Source organism: Engystomops pustulosus, chromosome 6, assembly GCF_040894005.1.
Source record: "Engystomops pustulosus chromosome 6, aEngPut4.maternal, whole genome shotgun sequence".
Taxonomy (NCBI): Eukaryota; Metazoa; Chordata; class Amphibia; order Anura; family Leptodactylidae; genus Engystomops; species Engystomops pustulosus.
The window spans coordinates 183757628-183783298 of NC_092416.1; the positions used below are offsets into that span (position 1 = coordinate 183757628).

At 45.0% G+C, this 25671-nt stretch overlaps 1 long non-coding RNA gene and 1 pseudogene across 1 annotated transcript; both read right to left on the reverse strand.

The window, feature by feature from the left end:
- Positions 1–607: 607 nt before the first annotated feature.
- LOC140066018 (uncharacterized) lies at positions 608–22828 on the reverse strand (annotated as a pseudogene).
- On the reverse strand, positions 9524–13429 carry LOC140065439 (uncharacterized). The gene is made up of 5 exons (XR_011847902.1): positions 13374–13429; positions 11298–11377; positions 10855–11001; positions 9846–9926; positions 9524–9719 (listed from the first exon to the last, which is right to left on the reverse strand). It is a non-coding gene; the product is annotated as an uncharacterized lncRNA (long non-coding RNA).
- Positions 22829–25671: the final 2843 nt, after the last annotated feature.

Genomic DNA, 25671 nt, shown 5'->3' on the forward strand with positions numbered 1-25671 from the left:
GCACCCAACAAAGAGCCGATTCGCGATGTGGCTCCCTTGAAGGCGACTTCCGGGGCATGTAGTTGGTGTGCCCTACTATTGCTCTTTTTTGGGAAATGGTAACAACCTAATCGTTCTTCCGTTCACTACAGATACCTTATACACCTGAAATATGTTAACTAGGGCTACTGTCCAAAGAAACCTGGTTCCACAACCACAGAAAATGTTTACAAGAATCATTATTTATGGGCAGAAAATGCATCGCTCTTCGATGGTATGACCCCAATACGCACACGCCGAGGATATGGATGTCTAATATCAATCAGATGTTACCTTATGGTATTGAAAGTGCCCAGGCAAGTTTAATCGTATATGGGAAGTCTGGTGCGACTCTACGCGTACCAACTACTCTCCTTGCCGGTAACGAGACTCACTCTCTAACCATTTGCCTCAGATATCGCCAAGACCACAGGTACACTAATGGTACACTTACACTTGTACCGCAGGGGACCGAAACATGCGCGCTAACTGGGAGGAGGGGGACGCAAATTTTATTACCTTAGTAGTGTTCATGAGAAAATGCGACAATGCACCATTGAAAATAATAACAGAGCCTGGAGTTGTTTGTTAATTACATTTATTTTTGTTGTTAATGGACAATCCGAAATTAATTTAACAATGCACAGACTTTTACATTATATGCAAAGGGCAACTATGAAAATATAATCTCTTGATGCATTTGCATTGGATTTAAAAAACATCAATATAAAAACATCATGTGAGCCCAGACTAATGGGAGCTCTATATTAATTATGGGAGGCTGTATGTAAGCAAATCAGGAGGGTCCAGGATAGGTAATTAATAGGGGGTGCTGTACATACTGTAGTTTATTCATGGGAGTATGAAAAGGGGGTTTTATTTGTGGGGCACAGTGTGGTCATTTCTATTGTGAGGGTTGTATATATTTAGGAGCACAGTGTTGGATATTGTTATCCAGTTGATACTTTACTGTGTGTTATTGTTGAATTATTTTAAGGGGTACAGTACAGTCCTGCTCTACACGGAGGATATCTGGCATTGAATACAATGGCTGGGAGTAGTAATAATTGTCACCTGTAGGGCTCTAGATGCTATTATTACCTTTGTCATTGACTGGTTTCCTATTGCGTGAGACCGTCACACCTAGTGTATTGTCAGTCACAATGTGTTAGTGAGCCGGTAGCACCATGTGGGTGTGTTACAAGCTTTTTCTGATCAGGGTGAAGATTATTTTTAGTCTGAAAGTTCAGTGGGACAAATATAGAAGAGGATCAGGGTATAAAACACTGTGGGGGAAGGGAGTGTAATTCAATATTCACCTCAGGCATCAAAAAGACTAGAATTGGCTTAGAATTTATATTATTTATATAAATTAATGTTGTTGGAAAATTTTAAATCTGTGATCTGTGGCTTCAACATTTCACATATTAAAAACATCATTCGGCTTTACCACTGTGTGACGACTTCTGATGTTTAAGAAGATTACTTTTCCGAGCAAAACATTTCCCACAATCTGAACATGAAAACGGCTTCTCCCCTGTGTGACATATTAGATGTCGATCAAGATGTGGTTTCTGGGCAAAACATTTCCCACAATCTGAACATGAAAATAGCTTCTCCCCTGTGTGACTTATTAGATGTCGATCAAGATGTGGTTTCTGGGCAAAACATTTTCCACAATATGAACATATAAACGGTTTTTCCCCTGTGTGACTTCTCTCATGTCTATTAAGAGTTGATTTTAGGGTAAAACACTTCCCACATTTTGAACATGAAAATGGCTTCTCTCCTGTGTGGGTTATTTGATGTCTCACAAGATCTGCATGTACTTGAAAACATTTCCCGCATTCTGAACATGAAAACGGTTTCTCCTCTGTGTGACTCATCAGATGTCGATTTAGAGTTGATTTCAGGGTAAAGCATTTCCCACATTCTGAACAAGAAAATGGCCTCTCTCCTGTGTGACTCATTAGATGTCGATCAAGATGTGGTTTCTGGACAAAAGATTTCCCACAATCTGAACATGAAAACGGTCTTTCTCCCGTGTGACTTCTCTGATGTCTATTAAGAGTTGATTTTAGGGTAAAACATTTCCCACATTCTGAACAAGAAAATGGCTTCTTCACTGTGTGACTTTTCAGATGTCTAAAAAGTTGAGAACTCTGAAAATATTTTCCACATTTTAAACAAGAAACTTGCTTCTCTCCCGTCTGATTTCTCTGAAGATCTTCTTTAACACTGTAAAGTTTCCAACTTTTTAAAATTGATTTTGTTTCCTTAACCATTTCTGATGAATCAGTAGAAAGGATCCATCTAATAGGAGCAGATGGTGGATCTTGTGTGTGAAGGTCTGAGGAAGCATCGGGGATATCGTCATGATCTTCAGATGTATCTGGTGTAATACAACCATCACCTGCTGTAACATGTGATGATATCAGATGTTCCTCTGAGCTCCTGGTGTTGTCATCTGCTAAATAAAAAAACTGAATAAAAATATAACCTTAACGTTGGTCGTGGTAAGAAAACACTGAAATTCTACTGTAGAACATTTGTGTGATATCAGCAATCCGGGTACATGCAGCATTTCTTGTCTGCCCATGGTGGCTATGACTTTCCTGCTTACCATAAGGTTCTGTATTATTACTGATGTAACATCTCAGTCTCCTTCCAGCTTTTCTTAGTCTATGTCTCCATGTTCTGTATTGTGTTATCACTCGTCTCTGCTTTATCTAGTGGTTACTACTCACCTGGGCAGTTACCTGTAGGAATCTCCTCCTTACATCTCTCATCGCCCCTCACATATGTCTCTGGGGCAGTAATATTCTTCACATCTTCATCCTGATACAAAAATGGAGTAACACCAAAGGAGAAATGACACTGACGGTTTTAGATGAGAACAATTAAATATCACTAATTATCATAACAAGCAAATATGATCTGGTAGGAGAAGTTATCTGCAACAAATCTAAAAAAAATCACCAAGTTCAACTGTTCCAAAAAAAGCAAACAACAAAATGGGGCCCCCATCGTTATTACATCAAAAAGTCGAGATATAAAAACTGTTATTCCCAGCTGTAATCCCTGGAACAGAAAATGAACACCAGTCCCTGGAACAGAAAATGAACACCGAGTCCAAAAAAGCGGAAAAGAAAAATGGCACGTCCCCCAAAAAATTACTCTCTATATATAGGCCCATGCATCAAATTTAAATGTTTTAAAATGTATTTTAAATGTAAAAAAACGTATATACTTGAGTATAAGCCGAGGCACCTTATTTTACCACAAAAAACTGGGAAAACCAGTCGACTCGTGTATAAGCCTAGGGTGGGAAATGCATTGTCACAGCCTCCCCATTATATAGCCAGCAAGCAAATGCCTGCCAGTATATAACCAGCCTCTGCCCCATAGTATATAGCCAGCGCCTGCCCCCTAGTATAAAGCCAGTAGCCCCCTGCTCCCAGTACATAGCCAACAGCTCCCTTGTATATAACGAACAGACCCCTGCCCCAAGTATATGGCCAGTGCCTGCCCCCTTAGTATATAGCCAGCAGCCCCCTGCCCAGCCTAATAAAATCCAAAAAACTGTGTACTCACGTTTTGGATGCCCCCACAGGTCCTCTTCTATCTTCTGCTCCGGCTCCGTCTGCGGCTCCCCGTTGCACACATTATGATGTTGGCAAGCTGGGGCTGAAGACAGAAGAGGACCTGCAGGGGGCATCGGAAAGGTGAGGTTTTTTTTTTATAGAGTCCAGTACAAGCCAAGTTAGGATTTTCAGCACATTTTCTTGGCTTTTACTCGAGTATATGGTATATAAGTTTTGTATACCTGTGATCATACCAATCCAGAAAATAAACGGGAGGTGTCATTTGGAGCGTACATGGCAAGCCGCAAAAACAGAGCCCATGCCACGGGTGCTCCTGCAACCCATATTGCGGGCTCACCCGTGCCTCTTTTCCCCTGCTGGCACGTCGTCCTCGCTCCTTACCTATCCCGGCTCCCTTTGCTGTGCGCGTGCTTCGCCGAATCCTAGGGCACGTGCGCGCTGGATGGCTTCACAAGATTTAAAGGGCTAGTGTGCCGTTAATTTCCGCTGGCCATTTCCAGAAGAACATTTAAGCCCGCCTCTTCCTGCACACCCTGCCAGATCTTTGTGCTATTGCCGATGAGAAAGCTGTTCTCGACTTCGCTCCTCCACTGCCAGCTCTGACCTCTTGCTTAGTCTCTGCCCTTGAGCCTCTGCCGCCTGCATCGACCTACTGCCTGTCCCTGACCACCAGATTGTGTACCTCAATCCTGGCTGCCACCACGGACAAGTCGCACTTGTGGAACGTCCTGGTGGTACCACGCTGCAGCAAGACCAACCTGCTTTGCGGTGGGCTCTGGTGAAGACCAGGCGCAACTTAGATTCCGGTCCCAGGTGTCGGGTTGTGTCACCATCTGTGGTGGTCCAGGGGGTTCACTGTACCAGCATTGTGCACTAGCAGACGCAGCAGATTGCTTCACAAGGAGAACAGCTGGGTTAAGTCCCCGCCATGCTCCAGCAGTTGCTTGCCACGCAGCATTGGCGTCAGACTCTGATGACTACGCCTGCTACCCTGGCTTGTCTACCTGCCGCTAAACCAAGGCTAAGACTTTCGATGCCTGACAAGTATGATGGAGGCCGCAGCTGTTTATGGGCGGTATCACTCAGTGCTCCCTACACATTGAACTTATGCCCTCGCAGTTTGTCACGGAATGCTCCAAATCAGGCTCAATTCATCATCAGCCTCCTCTCCGCAAAGGCCCTGGCCTGGGCTACCCCTCTATGGGACAGAGGCGATCCGGTCACAGCTGCTCATACAGCATTCCTGGCGGAATTCCAGTCTGCAGTTGAGGAACCTGCACGAGCCTCCTCTGCTGACATTGCGCCAAGGGGACTCTTCAGTGGGAGAGTATGCGGTTCAGTTTCGCAACCTGGCCTCTGAACTTTTCTAGAATGATGCAGCCCTGATTGCCACCTTTAAAATAGGTGTTTCACCTCAAATCAAAGATGCTTTGGCTGCACGTGACCTGCTGTCAACTCTCAGTGGTCTCATCTCACTGGCCACTCAGATTGATGTGCGGTTTAAGGAGCTCGCTGAGGAATTACGTTTCAAGCATCTGCAAGCCCGGGTTCGACATTTGGCACCTGGCTTCCAAAGGCAGCTCCAGCATCCGCCTGGATCGCCTACAGAAGAACCTATGCAGGTGAACAGAACCCGACTCTCCCCACAGAAGCGTTTCAGGCATTGTCAGGAGAACCTCTGCCTGTACTGTGCCAGTTTGGAGCACTTCATTGGGGCTTGTCCTGTCCGTCCGCAACGTCCGGGTAACGCGAGCACCTAGGGTTCTTGGGAGAAGGGTCCCTAGGTGTGAGCAAAGCTTCTCCACGCCTGACTATTCCTGTGTTTCTCAGCATTGGCATCTGAACCCAGATCCAGGTCTCTTCTTTCTTGGACTCAGGTTCAGCGGGGAACTTTGTAGATGCCGCTCTGATCTCCCGACACCACATCCCTGTTGTCAAGAAGCCTCTGGTCATCACCTCGGTCAGCGGACAAATCCTCTACATTCTGGTCCAGTACCGCACTGAGCCAATTTCCCTGCCGGTGTGTTGCAGAAGGAGAGACCGTCTTACAGGCTGTCACACTCTACCTTATCTTTGCAGGGCCTACTAAGGTGTTCCCAGGACTTTGCTGACACGTTCTCCAAGAAGCAGGCAGATATTGCTGCCACACCGTCCCTGCGACTGCCCTATAGATCTGTTGCCGGGCACCTCCCCGGGGTCGGGTGTACCCTCTCTCCGTGTTGGGTTTTAACACCTGGTGATGCCTTTTGGACTATGTAATGTGCCAGCTGTCTTCCAGGAATTTGCCAATTACATCTTCAGAGATCTGCTATACACGTATGTTGTAGTTTACCTAGATGACATTTTGGTGTATTCTCCAGAGCTTGAGTCTCATCAGTCCCTCATACAGCAAGTTCTTGATTGCCTTTGGGCCAATTGTCTCTAAGCCAAGCTTGAGAGATGTCAGTTCCACCAACGGAGCCTTCCTTTCCTTGGCTATATAATCTCCAACAAAGGATGGATCCAGTCAAACTGTCTGCAGTGGCCGCGTCCAGAAGGTCTATGAGGCATCCAGAGATTGCTGGGTTTTGCAAACTATTACCGGCAGTTTATCCAGCATTTCTCTACTCTGGTGTCTCCCATTGTGGCGCTCACCAAGAAGGGCACCAATCCCTGCATCTGGCCCTCGGTGGGTGAGGCCTTCTCAAGGTTAAAGTCCGCCTTTGCCACGGCTCCTGTTCTCACTAGGCCTGATATGGAGAAGCCCTTGCATCTAGACGTTTTCTGGGTGGCGTTGCTCACCCAGAAAGGGCCTAAGGGCCGAACGCTCATGTGTGGTTTCTTTTCTAAAACTCTTTCTTCCGCAGAGAGGAATTACTCTATAGGTGATAGTGAACTTTTAGCCCACAAACTTGCCCTGGAAGAATGGCAATATCTTTTGGAGGGAGCTCGCCATCCGGTCTGCGTATATACAGATCATAAAAAAAATCTCTTGCATCTCTAGACAGCCCAACGTCTTAATCACAGGCAAGCCCGTTGGTCTCTGTTCTTCTCACGCTTTTAATCCACTTTCATCCTGTGGAGAAGAATATCGGATGCCCTTACCCGTGCCTCCGTTGTTGTTGGAGAAGACTCTGTTCCCCAGCATATTATCTCTCCAGAACAACTGGTTGTTGCCGCTCCGGTGGATCTTTGTTAGCTTCCCCCTGGCAGGATGTATGTCCGACGGAAGAGGATTTTGTCTTGGGGACATTCTTCGCGTCTGGCTGGGCACCCTGGGATGCAACGCTCCGTGGCCCTCATCTCCCGCTACTACAGGTGGCCTGACTTGGTCAAAGATGTTTGGGATTTTGTGGGATCCTGCACATCCTGTGCCCATACTAAGCCTTACTGCCTGAAACCGGCTGGCCTCTTGCTTCCGTTACCGATACCAAGCAGCCTGAGGTTGCACGTTGCTATGGACTTAGTCATGGACTTTCCACCTTCCTCTGGCAATACCGTCATCTGGGTGGTGACATACTGGTTTTCTAAGATGTCCCATTATGTTCCCCTTCCAGGTCTTCCGCCCGCAACACATAGTGTCTGATCAAGGTTCAGTTTGTGTCCAAGTTCTGCTGATCCTTGTGCAATCAACTGCAAGTGACTCTGGACTTCTGCTTACCACCCTCAGTTGAATGGTCAAGTGGGGAGGGTGAACCAAACTTTGGACTGTTATCTGAGCTATTTTGTTCCTGCCCGTCAGGACGATTGGTCTACTCTACAGCCATCAGCAAAGTTTTCTTACAACTCCTTAGACTCAGCATCCGCAGGCTCCGCTATATTTTTAATCAATTATGGACTGCATCAACACCCTCCTCTTCCTCTGCCTGTGTCATCAGATGTTCCTGCTGTTGAGGAATTGGTACGGGACCTGAAGTCCATCTGGGAGCATAATTGCCATTCCTTGTGTAGTTTTCTGCCCAAACCAAGCTCCAGGCCTTCTTCTGTCTACTCTCCAGGTGGCAAAGTCTGGTTGTCCTCCAGGTATGTCCGGCTAAAAATCCCTGGCTACAAGCTTGGTCCTCGTTTTCAATCGTTGCATCAATCCGGTGTCCTACAAGGTGCGCCTTCATCCCACCATGCGCATCCTTCCATGTCTCCCTACTCAAGCCTGTCATCCTGAACCGCTTTTCCTGGCAAGTACCTTCTCTTGCCCCTGTGGCTGACTCCACTGACATCTATGAGGTAAAGGAGATCCTTGATATGAAGACTGTGAGAGGTAAGCAGTTCTCTTTGATTGATTGGAAGGGGTTCGGGCCGCAGGAGAGATCTTGGGAACCTGAGGACAATATCCTGGACCATGATCTTTTGCAAAGAATCCTCCAGCCCAAGAAGAGGCGGAGGCCAAAGGGGGGGGGGGGTACTGTCACGGGTGGTCCCGAGACCCTTATCGCAAGTCGTGCCTGTGGAACGACCCGGTGGTACTATGTCAAAGCAAGACCAACCAGCTTTTCAGTGGGCTCTGGTAAAGACCGGTTGCCACTTGTTGGTCCCAGGTGTCGGCTTGTGTCATTGTTCGTAGTGATCCAGGGGCTTCACTGACAGCCCACAACAAAAATGCTGCAAAAAGGTTTTTTGTCAATTTCACAACATTTAGAATTTTTTTACTACTCCCCAGTGCTTGGCATGGAATATAGATATAAATCCCATCAATTTTTATGCAGAAAACAAGCCTCATACAGCTCTGTACAAAGAAAAACATGAATCTTTAAAGGAGGCAAGCAAAATATAGAAACACAAAAATCGGAAAAGGGCATTGGTGGCAAGGGGTTATGGCTTCCGTTCATAGTAAGAAACCCTTTTTAGCATGGGTCACATTTTTTTCCCCTTCTCTTTTTAAGTGCTGTTCTTTCTTAATAATGCAGCAGCCCCTTTTCCTATCTTTCCTTGGGCTACCCCATCCCCAAAGAAGTGCAGCCCTGCTCTTTTTTTGCCCCTTCTCTTAATACTCTCTTAGTACTTAATAAGAGAAGGGGTAACAAAAAGGGCACTTGGGCTGCAAGAGAACTTTTCCCTTATTTAGTTGCCCATTTCTTTATTGCTCTTTTTGTCAGTTTTTATCCCATTTGCAAGTAAACACTGGTGGTGGCATGGATGGCGAGCTTTTGTCTAGTGCACACGGAACAATGCGCCCGGCGCCGGCAGTGTTTTAATGTCAATACGCTGAACCCACTAGGATGCTTACTTGCTGCTCAGTACGCTCCTGCTGTAAACAGAGCAAGAAGTGACGTGTGTCACTTACTGCTCTGCCTCCGTTTTTTGTGTTCTCGGCGGACAGCCGAATGCACTAATAGGAAGCCAGACCGGATGCACAGATTTTAATCGCAGCTATAGCAGGCAGCCAGCATAATCATGAAAGGAGGGATGAAACAACCACAGCACAGGCCCTTCCCTTTCGACGGGCCCGGTCATGGTCACATCCCCTGCAACGGCGGTCACCCCTGACTTTTATGGATATAATAAACCTCCTCAGATCAGAGAATATGTCATGAGGTCTTATTCTCATCTACCTGATGATCCTGTGGGACATATTTCTCCTCTGAACAATCCTGTGATAGAAGAAGAGGACTGGGACATCTCTCAGGTGATGTTCTCTTACTGGATCTACCTGTAGGAAACACATCCAGAGACTGAATTCCTTCTTTCCATACAGATAATGAAAGGACGTGTGGATTTAGTCCTGTCTATTACCTGCTGATGTGAGGGGCTGGTGGTCCTCCATCATGACGTCCTTGTACACATCTTTGTGTCCTTCTAAATACTCCCACTCCTCCATGGAGAAATAGACAGCCACATCCTGACACCTTATAGGAACCTGACACACACAATGATCCCGTCATCACCCAGATCCCTTCATAGCGTTACTGTATAATGTCCCAGCATTCCCAGCAGTGTCACCTCTCCAGTCAGCAGCTCCATCATCTTGTGGGTGACTTCTAGGATCTTCTGCTCATTGATGTCATCATGTATCAGGGGGTGAGGTGGAGGAGCCGGGATTGGGCTCAGGGTTCTCCCCCGTCCTTCATACACAGGGGCCTGACAGGGCCCACTAGAGGTCTTCTTCACTACTGTGTAATCCTGGTTATGGAGAGACACATTGATAAATCTCCCTCCATACATTTCCAGAATCTCTCACCTCTCCAGTCCTATCATCTGTTATTCCCATAGATAATGATGTCATGTGACCTCATCACAATCTCTCACCTCTCCAGTAATATAGAAGAGAATCTCTAGGGTGAGCTGGAATATTCTCTCCACCCTCCTGTCTCTGTCCATTGTCGGATCCTGAATAAAACAATGATAAGGAAAAGTAAAAACACACAGAGCCTTGCGAAAATATTTGGCCCCCTTGAACTTTTGTACCTTTTGCCACATTTCAGGCATCAAACATAAAGATATAAAATTGTAAATTTTTTTGGGTGAAGAATCAACAACAAGTGGGACACAATTGTGAAGTGGAATGAAATTTATTGGATAATTTTAACTTAACTTGTAAAAAATAATAAACTGAAAAGTGTGACGTGCAATATTATTTGGCTTAAGTTGCCCCTTAAGTTAACACCTTTTGCTGTGTCTATTAGTTTTGCACATCGAGAGACTAAAATTCTTGCCCGTTCTTCCTTGGAAAACGGAGGTTGGATGAAGCATTTGTGAACAGCAATTTTCAGGTATTTACACAGATTCTCGATTGTATTCGGATCTGGACTGTGCCATTCTAACACCTGGATATGTTTACTTGGATTAGAATATCTCTATAATTTCTCTATGATGGAGATGAAATTCCTTTCATCTAGTGTAAAATCCTTTCATCTAGTAGAGAACTTCATGAATTTAGGGACCAATTCAGACAGAAACATTTTAAATTGTAAAACATGACCCACACATCACCGCATTTCATCTGAAATAAACCTACATTACGCAATTCAAACCAGCCATTTTTCTGGCCGCACTCTAGACCTGGCCTGTTCCAATCCTATGAAGATCTCCTATCTTTCCTAAAATGACAGAGTTGTGCCAAAAAAAGATCTAAAATATTGACACATTTATGAAGACTTAGTTTTGGCCATTTTCCGACTCATCGTACAAAAGGGGTTTGGCCTTGTTATAGGGGGTGTGGTCTTGAAGAATGTGGGGCGTGGCAAAATGAAAATTAGTTTGTGTGCTAAAAAATTAACTGTGCACAAAATGTATTATTTTATATCTAATAACTTACAGATACTGATTTATGATGCTGGGACTCTCCTCTACTTTGTTACATCGAACGGAGGTACCGCCCACTCATTGAGTAGAGAGTATTGCACGAGTAGGATTCTGCGACACACACCAGTGTAGATTTCACTTAATTTCTTTTATTATGCACCTGCAATATAAGAACACGAATTTTGCTTCACCAAGTTATGAAAAAAAATCACATTCAGACGGTCCCCAACTTAAGAATACCCGACTTACAGGCGACCCCTAGTTACAAGCGGACCTATGGTTTTTGGTAATGTACTCTACAATTATCAGCTGTAACAGTTATTGAAGGTGTTTACAATTAAGATTCGTTGTTAATCCTGGTTCTTATGAAGACCCAAAAGTTTTAAAATCCAATTGTCAAAGAGACCAAAATAATTGGCTGGGGTTACAATTATAAAATATGCAGGTCCGACTTACATACAAATTCGAATTCGGTTCTGTAGGTTTGTACCATCTTGTACGTAACCCGGGGACTGCCTGTATTTGTAAGCACAGTCCTACAGATCAGAAAAGATCTATTATGACGTTTGTCAAGTTTGATCTGAATATCAATGCATCAGTATCAGGTCTAGGTTGTTATGGCTGTGAGGCATGATACGGCTTACAAACATGTAAGGACTTATCTTGCAGAAGGTCATCTCCTCCAGTCCTTCCCATATACATTTTGATACAGATTTTATAAAATTTGTACATAATTTTAATCAATAATAGAATAAGACTACCAATCTTTTGGGCTTAACTTATACTGCTTACAAATGTGTGATTTTTTTACATATTCGTAAGTGTTCTCATATTCTCCTCTACTTGCCAGTAGTACTGACAGCATTATATATCACTAGCTTAGTATTTACTATATATGTGGAAGTGCTGGGAATTGGAGTCACACACAGACAAGTTTCCCGAGGCTCCAGCTCCACAGCCCTGGTTTCCTATAGGAGAATGACGGGAGGAAAGAACCAAGGTTTTTTTTGTTTGATACCAAGGAGAAGAGAGCCACAAGAAGAGGAGGTTGGAGGGCCGGCCAACGGGAGGGAGAGGCTGGAGGGCCGGGGGCTGGCCAACGGGAGGGAGAGGCTGGAGGGCCGGGGGCTGGCCAACGGGAGGGAGAGGCTGGAGGGCCGGGGGCTGGCCAACGGGAGGGAGAGGCTGGAGGGCCGGGGGCTGGCCAATGGCAGGGAGAGGCTGGAGGGCCGGGGGCTGGCCAACGGGAGGGAGAGGCTGGAGGGCAGGGGGCTGGCCAACGGGAGGAAGAGGCTGGAGGTCAGGGGGCTGGCCAACGGGAGGAAGAGACAGGCCCTCCCCCCATTGTCACATCCGCAAGCATAATATAATGTTGACCTTAAAGGGGTTTTCCCATGAAGACATAATAGGATAGGGCCTAACTTGCTGATCAGTGGGGGTCATGACCGTTCTGCTCCATTAATCTCTATCCAGTGGATAGGGCCTATTATGTCTTCATGGGAAAACCCCTTTAAGGTCAATATTATATTATGCTTGCGGGTGTGACAATGGGGGGAGGGGCTTTTGTCCCTCTTTCTGTCTTTGGGAGGTACGTTCATGTAAAGTCTAGATCAGGAGTCCACAACCCATGGTCAGCAGCACCATAACTGATGGAAGCGTTCATTGGTGCAGAAGGCCGGGTAGTGGTGCTGCAGGGGGTGTATGTAGAGGGCTCACAGGCTGAGCTATCTCCATACACAGCGGGTTTCGGCTGTATAATACAGCTGACACCCACCTTTTACTGCCGTGGTCAGTGCTGGTACCAATCGCGAATCTGATGGCAGCACCTAACTTACCATTACTATCTTGGATGGCCAATCACCGCCCCCCCCCATGACGCAATTGGAGATCGGTTGCCATGGCAGCCTACAGTCTCAATGAGACTTGTAGACTTGCCATTTATAATGATCTTTAACAGCCAACAGATTGCAGGCTGTTAGAGGAGAGAGCAGAACCTGCCTGTGCTCTAGGAGCCGGTGTCATTGTATCAGGAAGCAGAAGTGTCTCAGGCTACTGCCTGACACCTTGGGCCAGTCAGGAGACTCAGCCCCAGAACAGAGGTCCACTGTCTATCATCGGCTCCATCTAACAGTTCAGCCTGAAGCCACTACCAGGCTGTGAACAACACATCCTGATGATCAGCTATCTCCTACCAGCTCTCCAGCTCTGCTGACATTTGGCCGTTGAAGTTCAATAAAGATCCGTTAGTTGATTTGTACAATGTCCCTCCGTGTGATCCCTGGATCAGGCTGCTTCACCATCACAGGCTCCACATCCTCCATCATCAGGGACTCATCCTACAGACACCTCAGAGAGAAACCTACTGTCAGCCTCTCCCTCCATATTTTTGCAATGTGTATCCACCGCCTGCTGCACGTCACGTCGGGGGTTTCCACCGCCTGCAGCACGTGGTGCCAGGGGTTTCCACCACCTCAAGGACATTGCACAGTCTGGTATATAATAACACTAGCCACGGCTTGCGGGGGCAGTTACCTTATGTGACCCCCGGCCAGGAGGAAACCCCAAGCCAGAGAGAAGGAAGTGACTGCACACCTACCTCCACCTGCAGAGCTCCAGATATATGTGACAGGACCTGTGATGATGTCATAGTCATGTGACCAGTCCAGTGTGTGGGAGGAGTCAGGCTCTGGGCTGCCGGAGAAGCTATAGGACCTGTGAATATGTCATAATCATGTGATCAGCCCATGTGTGGGAGGAGTCAGGCTCTGGAGAGGCTATAGGACCTGTGATGATGTCATAGTCATGTGATTAATCACATGTGTGGGAGGAGTCAGGCTCCAGGAAGTGTAGGGGGGGGGCATGTGAGGAGACTTGTGTTGTCTGTTTTTGAAGACCCTGGCCCTTTTTTTTTCATTTCTATTTTTCACTCCTCACCATCGAAAATCTATAACTTTTTTATTTTCCATGTACAGAGCTGTGCGAGGGCTTGTTTTCTGCATAACAAATTGCACTTCATAGTGACGGTATTGAATGTTTTATGTTGTGTACTGGATAACAAATTTTTATAGGTTTTATAATGTTTTCATCCATTTCCAAAAACTAAAACCTCCTGTGGAAACATTTTATTTTAATTTTTCCATTTTCTGGCGCTAATAACTTTTTCATGCTTCGGTGCCCGGAGCTTTGGGTGGTGTCATTTTTGTGACTTTTGATGACTTTTCCATGCTCCCCTTTTTAGGACTGTACGACCTTTTGATCACTTTTTATAACATTTTTAATGTTTTTCAAAATGTTCAAAATTTTTGAACTTGGGTTTTTTATTCCGTTACGGGGTTAAACACCGTTAGTATATTTTGATAGATCAGGCATTTTTGTACCGAGCAATATCTAATGTGTTTATGATTTTTACTGTGTATTTATATTTATATCAGTTCTAGGGAAAAGGGGGTGATTTGAATTTTTTATTATTTTTTCTAATATAATTTTTTTAAAACTTTTTTTTCATTTTCTACTATTTTTCAGACCCCCTAGGGCAATGGTGGCGAACCTATGGCACGGGTGCCAGAGGTGGCACTCAGAGCCCTTTCTGTGGGCACCCAGGCCTTCACCCCAACACAGAGTTTGCCAGCTAGGACTCATGGCTTTCTCCTGTGATCCAATACAGCCCAGAAAGTGTCATGCTCAGCGCTATTTTAATGCAACATCCTTGGCTGCCAGGGCTAGAGGAGGAAACAGAAGGTATGGATAGAGATGGATTGTCATTGGAGCTCCTGCTCTGGGTCCTCTGATTCTCTCTCTTCAGGGGACCTTGGAGGGAATCTTCGATCCAAATTTCTCTATCATCTTTCTATTGTATTGGTGAATTCAGAAGGCCAATACGATTAAAACCTGTGCTACAGCAGGGATCAATAAGTTGCTGCTTAAATTGTCATGTTGGCACTTTACGACATATACGTGGGTTTTGGTTGTAGCTTGGGCACTCTGTCTCCAAAAGGGGGAACCCACCGCTGCAGTCGCGGCTCCTGCTTCCTCTGCCCGAGACTTGAGCATCCCTGCCGTGCGACACAGTCCGGTGCATGGCAGGACAGCAGCGACAGCCTCCAAATCATCCACGGCGCCATCATTTTTCCTGATGGCCCTGGTCTTCTCCTTTCCTACCCCTGAGTGGTAACACAGTGAATTCTCTTAAGGTCAAATGTGTTTATTTAGTGTTTTATGTTCGGTGTTGCCCTAGGGGGATAAGGGACAAGCCGAGCTGTATACTCCAACGCCGTGTGCATTCCCTGCGAGTACTGCACATGATGATTTTAGGCTCTTGGCCTGCCCGTCATATGGAATATGGCCTGCCCACATGCATGTCTTTCTTCTCCCACATCCCCCTCTGGTTGGCTCCCTGACATTGCGATCTCATACCCCTCACATCTACATACTATACTTTCCATTATAGGTTCCCCCCCCCCCCATAGGTTTGACTGAGGTAAAAACCCCGGTCTCTTAGTGCCCTTTTGCATAACCCCCTTCATTAGCTCATGCCCGGCCCATTTCTTGAAGGCCGGTTATTTGTTCACACCTGTTCTCCACCTTCTCTATACATACCTCCCCCCCTCATCTGTGCAAGACCCTACACAACATATTGATGTCTCAATATAGCATCCTTCAATGCGAAGGGGATGAATATCCCACTAAAATGCTCTCAAGCTTTGTACTCTTTTCACAAACAACGTATCCACCTACTCTGTGTTCAAGAAACACATTTCAAAAAGGATCCTTGAGAATCTTGTGGACCCGGAGGCTAGGTTCCCATTCCTCAAGTGGGAAATCCAAGGTGCCCTACACACCAAAGCAAATGTATACGCACCCAACGTAGATCAAACACCATTTATTATGAAGATGTTGGATGAACTGTGCAAATTCTCCAGAGGCTCTCTGATTCTATGTGGAGACCTCAACCCAACGCTCAATCCACTCATAGACTCTTCCACAGCCAGATCCTCCATCTTCTTCAGACAAATTAACAAAGTTGGGAGAGTGCTTCGAGATATGAAACTGTGAGATGCATGGAGGTTGCAACATCCAGACACAAAAGATTACTCATTCTTTTCCCCAGTGCATGGCTCCTATAGCAGGATTGACTATATCCTCATGGAACAGGAACTTTTTTCGGTGACTCACAAATCCTCTATAGGGTCCATATATCAATCTGACTCTTGCTCCTTGTCATGGCGCCAGAATTAAAAGGGAAGCGGGAGCTAAATTGATCGCTTTCTTTTCCACTGTCAACACAAGTGCACATTTCAACTTACAACCATATGGGAATTAACAGTAGTCATACATGAAATTAACTCTACCCTAGAAGCTAAACAACAGAGAATTCGTCAGTTGTGTTCACGCTCGTTTTACAAGTGGAGCAACAGACCAGGCAGACTCCTAGCTAGGGCTCTCATACATAGCTGCGATCAAAAAGGGAGAGGGAGAACAGGCTCATACAACAGAACACATTGCGGACGCATTCACATCTTACTACCGGTCTCTCTACAACTTACCCCACCCTCAACTTCCTCCCCAGCCCCCACTCCAGCACAATCACTAACTGAATATATCAAAGCAACTGTGCTACCGTCCCTATCCACCTCAGATTGCACAGCCCTAGAGGCCCCAATCACAGCAGAAGAGTAAGCACATGTCATTAAACAACTCCCCTCGGGGACCAGAGTTTAACTCGATATCCAACAACATTTCTTTCCATCCCCCTTTATTTAGAGCCCACAGCATGGTTATACCTAAGGAAGGGAAGGACCCCAAACTCTGCCCTAGCTACAGGCCGATATCCCTTATTAAAGGACACCTGTCATCAGGTCTCTGTCACTTGTCCTGTCACTACTGCCTTTTGGAGCAGCTCACAAGGATCCCATCCCAGCCTTTTTCTAAAATCATCTATTCTTTATTATGTAAATGAGGCTGGTCACATGGTCAGAGGCAGTGACGTCACCCCTGTTACCCCTCCCCTCTCCTCCCCCTGCTCAGGTCTGTGCATACAGCTTTAGGACGTCATTGCTTAGGTTTACAGGCATGTAGAGAGACAATGAAGGGATAGAGGCAATGCTTTCTAATGGCAGTTTATGAAAATATATTTAGTTTAGGGGGGTTATTTTGCCTGACGGGTTCTCTTTAACGTAGACGCAAAGATCTATGTCAAATTTATCGCAAATCGCCTGGCGCCGCTCTTGGGACCCTTAGTCCACCTGGATTAGTTGGGGTTCATCCCCTGCAGGGAGGCCAGGGATAGTACATTGAAGACCTTCTCCCTCATAAATCATGCTAAAAAAAGCCAATATTCCCACAATGCTACTCTCGATGCGGAGAAGGCTTTTGACCGGGTGGACTGGGAGTTCCTCGAAACCACCTTATCACAACTGGGATTGGGCCCCTTAATGCTAACACGAATCAAAGCTCTGTATGATCACCCACAGGCCTAGGTTAGAGTGAATGACTTGTACCACCACAAGACAGGCAAGCTTTGGATAGGATTAGAAGCAGCCCATTCGCTCTCCCCACTACAATCCTTCCCCTGCACAAACACCAACATCACCCACGAACACCACCTTACGAAACTACCATTCGTTACAGAACAAATCTTAAGAACCCTGTGTAAAACCCCCAAAGACTACCATCTCTTTGACTGCAATGGCCCACTCACACCAATCACTAATAACCCAGATTTTCCCCCAAGGGAGGCTACTGCCTTCCTTGACCTTTTAAGAACGGACAACACACTCATCTTTAAAAATATACTACGAGATACGGAACTCTCTCCTCTAGACGACCTCTAAAACAATTGTCCAGCCGCTCCCAATGGGAATACACACAACTGCGGCACTTTTATCAGACCATTAAAGGGGTATTCCCACTTCAGCAAATTAATGTTATTGTTTGTATCATAAAAAGTTACACAATTTTCCAATATACTCTCTGTATCAATTCCTCACAGTTTCCTAGATCTCTGCTTGCTGTCCTTCTATAGAAAGCTTCTATGTTTACTTCCAGTGGACAGAAATCTGACCATGGTCACACATGTGCACAACTCGTTATATCACACAGCTCTGATTACTCTCTGTGACACTCACGAGCCGTGCATCTGAGTTCAGTTTTCTGTCAGCTGGAAGTAAACATAGAAGCCTTCTATAGGATGACAGCAAGCAGAGTTCTAGAAAGCTGTGAGGAATTGATACAAAAAAGTATATTGTAAAATTGGAAAACTGTATAACTTATTATAATAAAAACAATAACATTAATTTGCTGTAATGCGAATACCCCTTTAAATCCAACATGCAGCGCCATAGAGAGACTATCCCCTTTGAACAGATGTGCATTGCCCCAACCTAGACACCAAGGCCAATCTCTGCGATTTATGCCTTATACTTAGACAAATGTGCAGACAACATGCCACCATATGTGGAAGCCTGGCATAGGGAACTAAACATGACCTATAGTACAGAGGATTGGGATAAATCTTTTGAGCTATGTCACAAACTCTCCATCTCCAACAGGGCCCAGGAGACTAATTATAAAATTATTTCAAGATGGTCCTGTCCAGCTGAGTGCTGGAGATGCAGGCAGGCACCCGGCACTATGACACATATGGTGGGAATGCCCGATACTCCAATCCTTCTGGCAGATGGTTATTAGATCCACAAAGTTATGGAAGTCAGTTTGCAAATCTACTCTTCTGCATGATACCCACCAGGTATCCCACTACCAAGTGCCCTCTGCTGGGCTTTTTTCTCACTGCAGCACTGGCCCTGACCCCCCGAGCCTGCCGACTGACGTCTTGCACCCCCCCCCCAACCCTTACCCCTCCCTTCCCACCTCTTCATTCCCTCCCCCCTCTGCTCCACTTAGTTTGTGTAATAACCCTACTGCTTTTGTTTTTGTCTCACAATAACAAGTGTTATCTCTGGTTGGACTCCTGTATAGCTCCCATTGAGCTGTTAGTACTGCTATAAAACGCAGCGTATACAGGTGGCTCATTTTTCCTAGAGAATGATATAAACACCAACCTGGGTTCCAATTTGACTGTGGGCTTGAAAGGACGTAGCAGAGAATGTCAGGGAGCTGGACATTACTGGAGCAGATTATAGAGGAAATCTGTATCTATCACAATGTGATTTATAGATAGAGCAAGGTGAACAGTAGGAGGAACATACAAAGAATGATATTATGAGGCCCATGATAAATTTACGGTTGGAGGGTTCCTAATATCAGAGGCTGGGGAGGAGATGTAAATATCTCAAATTATAGCTAAACAGATTAAGCAAATTCACTAGTGGTCACACGGTTTTTCAAAATATGTTAAAACGCAGGAAAACTCTTACAAATTAATGACTAGGTGGTACAACACGCCTGCCGTCCTCCTGCAGAAGACTGTTAACAGCAGACACTTGCTGGGGATGTGGCAACAATGGCGACAATGTTTAGATCACACACTAGCCCACATTTTTTGGAGATTTCCTAAACTAAGACGCTATTGGGAGGATGTACAATCCCACATAAACAAAATTATGAGTAAAACATTAACACTTATCCCAGAATCGGTCCTCTTGTGGCTCCCGACATCCACATGGAACCCATCGAAAAAAGACCTGACCACACTTTTAATACAAGCGGCAAAATTTATGATACCACCTAAATGGTTACAAAAGGAACCCCCTACAATAAAAGAATGGTTGGACCGATTGGACCAGATTTACTGAATGGAAGAACTAGCCAGCTGGGAACAAAGAACCCACGATAAATTTGTAAAACTATGGAGGAAGGAAGGAAAGACAGCAATCCAAAACCTGCACGTGAGTTCATATAGTTTGGTGCTCGCAGCCAAAGGTTCTGGTACATGAACCTGTAGTCCGGGATATCGATGGAGGAAGCCACAGCACGACAGGAAATCCAAAGTATAAAGGCTTTATTTACATAGAAGGCATAAAATTTGCGACGTTTCGATTCGCAATGAATCTTTCTCAAGCATAAAAAACATGGCCGATATAGGCCCATATATATACACAGGTGTGTGATGACATAATTTCCTTTAGTGATGCAATATGCAAAACATACGAAAGTACACTATTGCACTTTAATATTCTGCATTTGTATATATTTTCACTTTCGTATGTTTTGCATATTGCATCACTAAAGGAAATGATGTCATCACACACCTGTGTATATATATGGGCCTATTTCGGCCATGTTTTTCATTCTTTGTAAAACTATGGTCACCATGTAAAAGATTCAGAAACCTCTAACCACTGAAAGCTATGAAAATACACCAGATCACATCTTACAGTAAAGTAGTCTAAGCGCAAGGAAGAGAGAAAATAGTCTAATAAACTAGTTTGGTTCTGTGAATGGGAACGAGAAGTTACATTATCCTGTACGTTATAACTTTGTTTGATCTTTGTTTGGTATGACCAAAACCCCATCTCCTTACCCCTATCCCTTCCCTCATATCATTATCAAAATAACAAACGAAATAGGTCTAGATAGGACCTTGAACTAACTGCCCCCCCCCTCCATAAAGAAGCCGACATCAAGAAAGTAGGCACCAGAAAGAGGCCACAACTGATATCTACTCGGCAAATATATATCTGTATATTACATAATATCAACCTGATTGTATTTTTCTGTACCTACTTGAATGTTTATATGTTTTACACAAGAAAACAATAAAAAGATTTATAACCAAAAAAAAATTATGATTAGAGGGTTCCTTTACTGATGGGATCAATAATAAATATATATTTTTTGTTTGGTATCATGTTCTCAACTCTCACAAATATTACAGATGTATGACCTCTGTTCTGTACACTTTTCTTGTATAACATCATAATTCTCCTTGGTTTGTTCTTTGATTTAGTAAAAAAAATGTGATCTGTGTCTTCAACATTTCACATATTAATAAAATTATTCGGCTTTACCACTGTGTGACGACTCATGATGTTTAAGAAGATTACTTTTCCAAGCAAAACATTTCCACATTCTAAACATGAAAACGGCTTCTCCCCTGTGTGACTTATTAGATGTCGATGGAGATGTGTTTTCTGGGCAAAACCATTCCCACACTCTTAACATGAAAATTGCTTCTCCCCTGTGTGACTTCTCTGATGTCGATCAAGATGTGATTTCCGAGCAAAACATCTCCCACAATCTGAACATGAAAATGGTTTCTCCCCTGTGTGACTTCTCTGATGTCTAGTAAGAGTTGATTTGAGGGTAAAACACCTCCCACATTCTGAACATGAAAACGGTTTCTCCACTGTGTGACTTATCAGATGTCGATTAAGAGTTGATTTCAGGGTAAAACATTTCCCACATTCTGAACAAGAAAACGGCCTCTCTCCTGTGTGACTTATCAGATGTCGATCAAAAGTTGATTTGACGCTAAAACATTTCCCACAATCTGAACATGAAAACGGCCTCTCTCCTGTGTGACTTATTAGATGTCGATCAAGATGTGGTTTCTGGGCAAAACCTTTCCCACACTCTGAACATGAAAACGGTTTTTCCCCTGTGTGAGTTATCTGATGTCTATTAAGAGTTGATTTTAGGGTAAAACACTTCCCACAGTCTGAACATGAAAATGGCTTCTCTCCTGTGTGAGTTCTTTGATGACTTACAAGATTTGAATGTTTTAGAAAACATCTTCCACATTCTGAACATGGAAAAGACTTCTTCCCTGTGTGACTTTTCAGATGTCTAAAAAGTTGAAAACTTTGACTAAAATATTTTCCACATTTTGAACAAGAAACTTGCTTCTCTCCAGTGTGATATTTCTGATGATCTTCTTTAACACTATAAAGTTTTCCACTTTCTAAACTTGATTTTGTTTCTTTAACCATTTCCAATGATTCAGTAGAAAAGACCCATTTAATAGGATAAGAGGATGGATCTTGGGTGTGAAGGTCTGAGGAAGCATCTGGGATATTGTCATGATCTTCAGATGTATCTGGTGTGACACAACCATCACCTGCTGTAACATGTGATGATATCAGATGTTCCTCTGAGCTCCTAGTATTGTCATTTGCTAAAGAAAAAAAAACTGAATAAAAATAACCTTAACGTTGGTCGTGGTAAGAAAACACTGAAATTCTACTGCAGAACATTTGTTTGACATCAGCAATCCGAGTACATGCAGCATTTCTTGTCTGCATGTATCTATGTCTCCATGTTCTGCTTTGTGTTATCATTTGGCTCTGCTTTATCTAGTGGTTACTACTCACCTGGGCAGTTACCTGTAGGCTCATCGCCCCTCACATATGACTCTGGGGCAGTAATATTCTTCACATCTTCATCCTGATACAAAAATGGAGCAACACAAAAGAAGAAATGACACTGAAGGTTTTAGATGAGAACAATTAAATAAGCACTAATTATCATAACAAGCAAATATTATCTACAGGCTCTTCCCTCAGCTCACGATCCTCCCCGTGGCGTAATTTGCCAGGTACATCACTATCAACTGAAAGACACTAAAATGAATAAAGCCCAGTCCCAAGACCAAATTTCTTTTCAAAGAACTACTGTTCAACTCCTGACGGACCTCTCCAGGTTGACCCTCCTCAAGAGAAGGGCCCTTTGTCTTCTGCTCGAGATCTTGCACAAACGTAATATCCCATACAACTGGGGATTCCCATTTGGATTACAGATTCGGTTTGGGGAGCTTGTACACGTGATCAGTCACCCCAATGATGTCTCCTCTGTGGCGGAAATAATCAACGTTCTGGCCCCAGATATATTAAAGTGGCCGACCCTGCCGACTCCAGCGGTTCCTGCACAGCCCCCTAGACCTCAGCGAGCTCCCAGGGGAAGAGTCGGGAACAGCCTCAGGGGTCCTCGACATCAGCTGAGATGCCTGAAAGGCCCTCAAAAGTGAAAACGGAGGGTCTTTGCCTTCAGTATCCTTTACCACACGTGGACTGCTCTTCCATATATTCTTATGATGCTTTCCATATGTTTGTTCACAACTTGTTTATTTGCTGGGTTACAAATGTTGTTGAATTTTCAGTACAAAGCACCGAGATGATGGCCCATTTGGAGGATGCCCCTTGACCTCTGTAGGGACAGGAAGCAGAGAGGTTAAAAGCCTCCCCCCCGCCAGTGTCTACCAAATAACTACACCGGTGGAAGGTAAAGAAAAATTTTTTATTTGTATGTTAAATATTCACATACATTTACAGTATAGCAAAAAACATAGGGAGGGAAAATATATAGGCCGTCATGGAGGACTAGATGGAAACCGAATTACCGGTGAGTACTAATTCACCATTTCCAAAACGTCCTCCATGACGGCCCACTTGGAGATCTACCAAATAAGTAGAAACTCTAGGGTGGGATGACCACCTGTAGAACCTTCCTTCCAAAGGAGAGGTCCCGAGAACTTGGCAAGTCCAGACGGTAATGCTTTATGAATGTGGATGGTGAGGCCCAAGTGGCTGCTTTGCAGATCTGCTTGAGTGATGCGCCTCTTCTTTCGGCCCAGGAGGCCGACATAGCCCTGGTGGAATGAGCCTTTAGATTAGTAGGAACCTCCTTCCCTTGTAACGTATAGCAGATGGAAATAGCCGACTTTAGCCATCTTGCTATCGAAATCTTGGAGGCTTTTCTCCCCTTATTTTTCCCCTGGAATTGAATAAACAAGTTATGATCAATGCGCCAGGGTTCTGTAGCCTGCAGATAAGCTAGCACCACACGTCTTACATCCAGAAGATGCCACGAGGCTTCGTCACTAGAAGAGGGATTCTCGTAGAAGGACGGGAGGGTGATCTCTTGGCTCCTGTGGAATTTTGATACCACCTTGGGAACAAACCCAGGGTCTAGAGTAAGAATAATACAGTCAGGAAGAATGCGCATATAGGGTTCTCTGATGGAAATAGCCTGAAGCTCCCCCAATCTCTTGGCTGTAGTAACAGCAATCAGTAGAGTAGTTTTTAGCGTTAAGTTTTTAAGGCTAGCACTGTCCAGAGGTTCGAAGGGAGGTCTGGAAAGTGCGTCTAATACTAAAGTGAGATCCCACGTAGGGGTCCTCCTAAGAATCTGAGGTCTGATTCTGGAGGAGGCTGAGATAAAACGCTTGACCCACCTGTGGTCTGCCAGGGGGAAATCGAAAAAGGCGCCCAGGGCCGAGACCTGCAACTTCAGGGTGCTAGTGGATAGGCCCAATTCCAGGCCCTTCTGCAGAAAGTCCAGGATCTGGAAAATATTTGGGCTGAGTTGAGATGGAGGATTATGCCCACAAAAAGACACAAATTACTTCCAAATTTTGTGATAAATGGTAAAAGTAACTTTTTTCCTACTTGCCTTAAGTGTGGTTACCACCGCTCTGGAAAGGCCCTGCGATCTTAAAAAGTCGGACTCAGGATCCAAGCCGCTAACTGAAGCTTCTCCGGGTCTGGATGCAGAATAGGACCCTGGTGCAGAAGATCCTTACTCGGAGGCAATAACACCGGTTGCTGGAGGGCCAGGGATGTCAGCAGGGGGTACCAGCCCTTCTTTGGCCAGTTTGGGCAGATGAGTATTACCCTTGCCTGGTCCATAAGGATCTTTCTGAGGACCCTTGCGACCAAGGGAATAGGGGAAAAGGAGAGAGGTTCGGTCCATGGATGACTGAAGGCGTCTAGTCGATCCTTCGGCTCCCTTGCCTTCAGACAGAAGTATAGATGACACATTGAGTTCTCCCTCGTGGCGAATAAGTCGATTTGCGGAGTGCCCCAAAGATCTGTCAACTGGCAGAAGATTTCCCGATTTATGCACCATTCGTTGGGAGAGACCACTCTCCTGCTGAGGAAGTCTGCCTCCGTATTCAGAACTCCTTTTAGGTGAGTTGCAGAAAGAGAGAGTATGTTCTCTTCTGCCCAGGAAAAGATGGTGCGAGTCAGGGAGGAAAGAGCTACTGACCTTGTACCTCCTTGTCGTCTTAGGTAAGACACCGCCGTGGTGTTGTCTGTCAGTATGTGGACATGCTGATTCTTCACTAGAAGAGGGTTGGACCTTAAGGCTTCCCAGACGGCTTGTAGTTCCCGATAATTTGATGGTTTCTTTGCTAGTGAAGGGGTCCAAGATCGCTGGGCGTAGTGCGAGGGGAAGACTGCTCCCCAGCCCAGACTGCTTGCATCGGTCGTGATGGTAAGACACGGAAGGCAGTGCCAAGGAACCCCTTTCTCCAGATGCTTTACCTCCAACCACCATTGCAGGTCTCTCTTTACCGAGGATGGAATGGTGACCTTTTTGTCCAAACCCGAGGTTCTCCGGTTCCAAGAACGGAGGATCCAACTCTGCAGAGTGCGACAATGGCTCTGGCTCCAGGCTACAGATGGGAGGCAGGCCGTAAGGAGACCCAGGACCTTCATTGCTCCTCTGATTGTAATGGAGGTTTTTCTTCTGAAGGAGTGGATCTGAAGTCTTAGACCGTCGGCTTTTTCCTGAGGGAGAAAGGACATCATAAGAGTAGAGTTCAACATTACTCCTAGGAATTTCTTGTGAGTGGAGGGAGACAGATCCGATTTTTGGATGTTGATTAACCACCCCAGATCTGAGAGTTTCCTCATGGTAAAATCTCTTGCTGTAATAATATCTGATCTGTTTTTTCCTATAATTAGAAGGTCGTCTAAATATGGAACAATAGACACCTTCTGTAGCCTCAGGAAGGCAACAACCTCCACCATGATTTTTGTAAAAACTCTCGGAGCTGAGGAAATAACAAAGGGGAGAGCCCGAAACTGAAAGTGGAGGATAGAACCCTCTGGAGAAAGAACTGAAAATCTGAGGAACCTTTGAAAAGAGTAGT